The sequence below is a fragment of the Mytilus trossulus genome, chromosome 1, assembly GCF_036588685.1.
Source record: "Mytilus trossulus isolate FHL-02 chromosome 1, PNRI_Mtr1.1.1.hap1, whole genome shotgun sequence".
Classification (NCBI taxonomy): domain Eukaryota; kingdom Metazoa; phylum Mollusca; class Bivalvia; order Mytilida; family Mytilidae; genus Mytilus; species Mytilus trossulus.
Window position 1 is genome coordinate 19,610,985 of NC_086373.1, and position 6,014 is coordinate 19,616,998.

Sequence of the window (6,014 nt, forward strand, 5' to 3'; positions counted from 1 at the left end):
TACATCTACCACACAAAGTGTTCAATGGGAACTTAACTTAAACTTGATATGTAATTTCCTATCATATGAATATACATTAGTGTATGATCATATTGAATCAAGTAAAACAGAAACAAGTGCTAAAAGCTTCATATGGAATTCCAGAGCTTGCATTTCCCATCGCAATTGCCTTGAAAGAGTACTTCTGCTTGCAAGTTTACGCTATTCAACAAGAAGATGACATCGTTCTATCCAAATAGTTATCAAAGGTACCAGGATTATAATTTAGTACGCCAGACTTTTAGTCTACATAAGAATCATCAGTGACGCTCAAATCAAAATATGTATAAAACCAAACAAGTACAAAGTTGAAGAGCATTGAGGATCGAAAATTCTAAAAATACAAAAAAAATGTGCCAAATACGGCTTAGGTAATATATGCCTGGGATAAAAAAAATCCTTAGTTTTTCGAAAATTCAAAGTTTTGTAAACAGGAAATTTATAAAAATGACCACATTATTGATATTCATGTCAACACAGAAGTAATGTTACGGCTGCCATCGTGAGCTTGTTGGCCTTTATGCAATATTTGCCTGTAAGATAACCACAGATATATTCCAATTGTGATAACCACAATCCCGTCCTTTTTCATCGAATGAGACCCTCCGAATGAAGCTTTTTACGTACTAGCATAAGCAAAGATACGAAATATCTACTAACGGTAACTTGAATACGATTGATTCAAACTGTCTTCTGTTTTAAAAATTAAGTAAATGTCTTTTAGGTTTCAAGTTACTTTTATATTTGCATCTGTTTAAACAGTTATGGTATGGTTAAAGATCTAAAACACATGTAACAGCCAGATTGTCAAACGATGGATGTATTCTTGATATAAAAAAAAGTATACATCTTTGATCACACAACTCAAAACATGTTAAATCCAGCATTATCGACATAAGGAAATCCCTGTACTAAGTCAGGAACATGGATATGACAGTTGTTTTTCGTTTGTTTAATGACTTTTCTATTTGAATTTTCATTGAAGTTCGGTATTTGTTCTATTTTACTTTTTACATATACATTATATATGAAGTAGTATTTTATTTTGAAATATGAAAGTGTTTAAATTTTTTTAAATATTACAATATTTTTATAATGATAACTTAGTCTCCCTGCACCCACAAAACGTAAGATTGTTCATAATGTAGTTTAAATATTCTATTAGATCTATGATAAAAATAAGCCCAGACACACGTTTCACAAAATTATGAAATTTTCGTCTATAAATACACAAAGCATGCACGTAAGGTTGTAATAAATTCTAACTTAATTATAAATAACGCTTTTTGTATATAAATTATGAGAATAAGTACAGTTTTTGAATAACAATGCACTTTCAGTTAGAAAAATTAGAAAACTCCCAGTTATCATTTGTGTTAATTGAAAATCCTCTTTTTTGTTCCTTTTTAGTTTTTTTGTAGGGTTGATTAATTCTTTTAAGTTTAAAAACAAACGTTGTCTGCATATTTCAAGACATTATTTCATACAATTGCTATCCATTCGTTTGATGTGAATAAGCTTTTGAATTGCCATTTGTTTTGAGAAGTTCCGTTTTAAATTCTCCAAGCATTGTATTCAAAACTGGATTTTTTTTTGTACAGTAATAAGACCGTTAGTTTTCTTATTTGAATTGTTTTACATTTGTGATTTCGGGTCCTTTTCTAGCTGAATATGATATTTGAGCTTGCTCATTGCTGAAGGTCTTACGATGACCTGTAGCTGTTAATTTCTGTGTCAGTTTGTCTCATTTGCAATCATACACCATCTTTTTTGTATGTTAAGGGCTAGCATCAGATCGAGTTAGATAAAGAATCGCCAAACATGATTTCTACTTTTTTTACTCACAATGGATTACATCGCAATACACAACCAATGTCGTTATTTTGTATTATATCGTATACGCGTTGATATCCTCCAAATTCAAAACTACTGGCTACACCAGAAAGATAATATACATATACTACTGCTTTGTTTAAAACTACATGAAAAACACGAAACTGATTTAATTTATCGACTCTCGACCAAAATGAAGTACAAGAGGACAACAATACTAGGACGATTACATCTATGTTTTTCACTAAGATACATCTTATTAATTAGTTTGTTTCAAATTTACTTGTTTTTTATTGTGGTTTTGTTTAAAACTCGTTCACAAACTTAAGTTAATCTGTTTTACTTGATAAACTTTCCTTCAAAAGTAAAGAGGAAATATATTACTTTAAAAAAAATTTACCATTAGTGCATAGTGACAATTATCTAACATTAAGGTGACACATTTTTGCAAACTCTGTAAAAACATAAAATCTATTACGTTAGCTGTATTTGGCAAAACTTTTGGGAAATTTAGTCCTCAATACTTCGCACTTCTTTGAGGCCTTTTTAACTTTTTTTATTCGATCGTCACTAATGATTCTTTAGTTGACAAAATAAGCGTCTGGAGTAAATACAAAATTTAATCCTGGTATATATGATGAGTTTACTTCAATAATATACACTTTATGAGCATGCTATTGTTTGTTCTTCTGTATCTGATAGTATGTCGTTGGTGGTATAATGTTTTATTCAAGAATCTATTCATGTCAAGTTTTCGAAAGAGGAGGAATCACCGGCTGGAAGCCCGCTATAGGGTATAAAATATTGCGGCAGCTCTTAAGCAACTACGATGAACGAGTATCATCAAAAAAAGGGAATCTGCCAGCAAAGAAAAAACCTTTAGGCAGAATACTACATTTTCTTGTTTCCAACCTAAAGACAAAGGAAGTAATACCAACAGAATGGAATAAAGGCATAATAGTGAAACTAAAAAGGAAGACATTTCTGGAGTTAAATTACTGGCGCATATTCCCCCGAGTCATGCAATCAAAAGTATGATTCGTGAAGAATGTAGTTGTTTAGATTAACATAGGTTCTATGGGTCATATATCATAACACCATAGAACGGTGCATACTCTTGTCAACAGGTGCCTTATTTTCAATCATACCATATCTTCCTTTTTATATAGACTGGAAGAACAGCATTTGACAGTTTAAAATGAGATGATGGGAAATCGTAGAACATTCGGGGTTCCATCAACATTCGTAAAGCTGATAACGATATGCTATGGTAAGTATTAATGCAGTCTGTAACATAATGATCAAATCTGGTTAAATCTCAGTTGGAAAGGGTTCAGACAAAGATATGTGAGCTCTCCTCTCTTCTGATAGACGTCCATTGGTTTATAAGATCAAAGCTAGGAAATCGAAATACCGAAATTACGACTCAATATGTTATTTAGCCACATTGTTACATTTCACAATACCTGCTTGCGAAAAATCTATAAAACATGTTGATCCAATACAAAATCTAACCAAGAATTAAATAGAATGGCATTAAAGAGAGACATTAGAAAGCATATCTAAATTAGATAGAGATCGATTTGTCACTTCTATAGGGAAAAACATACATAAATAAACAAAAGTGTCACGTATAGGTGGATACAGAGTTGAAAGCGGACGATCAAAAGAAACAAGGATACGATCAATGAATAGTTAGATGAGGTGTTTTGGCTAGAAGCAGAGAAGAAAGCACAATTTAAGACAGAGGGTTACGAAAAGAACTGAAAGAAAGTACATGGCATTTGTGCCTCAAACTAATGATGAACCTTGAAAATGAGATCAAGTTCAGATTATCCGTTCCAGAAGGATATGTACACTTTAAAGTTAGTAATGTCAATGAATCGGCAGTAGCGACTACTAGTATCATATTTCTATCTAATACTCGATTCATCGGTTTCAAAAACAACTTAGTTCAAAAAAGCGTATCATAAGTTTGTGCTATATTATCATTCAAAGAGCTTCCGAAATCTTCCGTTCTTTTGTAATACTTTGTGAAGATAAACGGAAGTTGTTTTAGGCCGGGATCTTCAATTAAGCGTGGAGCACCATAGAAAAAAATCGTTCTGTAGAACAAATAAAAGTTAAAAAGACAATGAGGCATCTCATTCGTGACTTTGTATTACATAATACCGTAGTAAATTAGTTTTCTTTTCGATTATAAATTTAACTGTTGTTGGATATGGTTTGACATTGTAATCGTTCATTTACAACAGGTGTTCTATTATTTGTTTAATTAAGGTATTGTTTACTAAATAGGAAGTGACTGAGCGATTAATTATGAAAGATCACTGAAGGGACAATCATTATCTAGACCAAGATAACGATGAAGTCAGTTTTGTGTCAATTAGGTAACGACCACCAAAGCGTAAAATTCGTATTTATATTGGTTACCATTTTGTTGATACTTTCAAGCACCCGATTATCGATCGATAAAAACAAACGAGTACTCGATTGGCAATTCTTTCTCGGGTTATACTTTCTATATCAAATCATTCCATACTCCTATTATAGTTTTATAGCGTTTGGCAGTGTTTGGGGAACATAGTTGGTCACGAATACGTAACCATGAAATAAGAGCAGGGTCAGGCGAACCTTGAATATAGACCTTCCAATGATTCTACATAACAAAAATAGTTATCCAATCACGGCTCAAAATAAATAATGCGCAGAAATTAATACGACCGCAGAGGACGAACGCCTAAATGTTTGGACAAGTAAAGACACAACATTCAAGCTTAATACATATCTGAATTTGGATTGAGACTAAATATTCGAGAGCATAGATTTTTGACACAGTAAATAGAAATTGAACATTTCCCTTTATGGTTTAATATCCATATTTTTCTGATATAACGAATCAAAGAACTACAAACATTCAATTTATAATAAAAATCAAACGAAATTTAATTATGGACTATTCGGACCTCAATGTTGATCAGTTTGATGACAGGACACAAAAATACCAAATCAATTATTTTTACCATATCAAAAACATTCAACAATTGCTGGAATCGATCTCAATTTGAATCCGGACAACTTGAAAATTTGAATGAAACAAAAAACAAGGTTTCAATTTCTGTTAAACTCTAACTAAGTTTTGAAACCTTTGGACCTTAATATGCACCAATTTGAAAACTGGCATGTCAAAGAATACTGTCCTCAATTTTAAGTACATGGTAAGATTACGCATATTGAAGAACCCTAATAATTCAATTTTTAATGAAAGCAAAAGTTTAATTGTGACCCCTTTTGACTTCAATGGTGACCCATGGGGCACCCATGAATATCCGAAATCATAAATACATGGTTAGATTCAGTATATTGAAGAACGCCAAGAATTTAAGAATTTAAATTAAACACAACAGTTATAAAACTAATGAAAATTGAACAATTTATACAAAGTATTACAGAAGTGTTGTTTTTTGTCCCTTTTCTTCGACCGGTTATTTCGTAATCCCCATCTTCCTTTTTTTTGTACCAAACCTTGTTACAATTGCATAGAGATCCATACACTTATACACCATTTATTGTCCAGATAGAAGAAAAATGCTTGTTTTGACCACTTATTTTTAAAGAGTTATTACAATAACCATGAAAATTAATCCTAATCGTCCTTAAAGTTGTGTTGTTGAACCTTGTGGGGATATAGAAACTATAGAACATGAGATGTCTTTGGGCATGGATGGAATGAGATGGAAAATGCATATACTTCTGCAAATATCATTGACTTAACATTGAAGTTTCATCTTAAACGAACATCATCACAAACATTACCACATAAATATGAACATCCATTAGTACACAATTTTCCATGGTGGTCTTACAATAATCAATGATAAATGTTAAGTAATAGTAAAAATGACTTTCATTATGTAAAAGGTTGATATGAAATTGGATAATAAGTGCTTAACAATCCTTGACAAAGACCTTTTTATGTCAACTTGTTAGACTGCCGTCGTCTGTGTTTCTATATTAACTTTTATTGTTCTATGTTTTTATGTTTAGTGGTTGCACCTTTGACTTTTGCTGTATGATTGTATTATGTTCACAACATTTGTTTTATTTGTTATAAACATATAGAAACGAGATGTGGTATGATT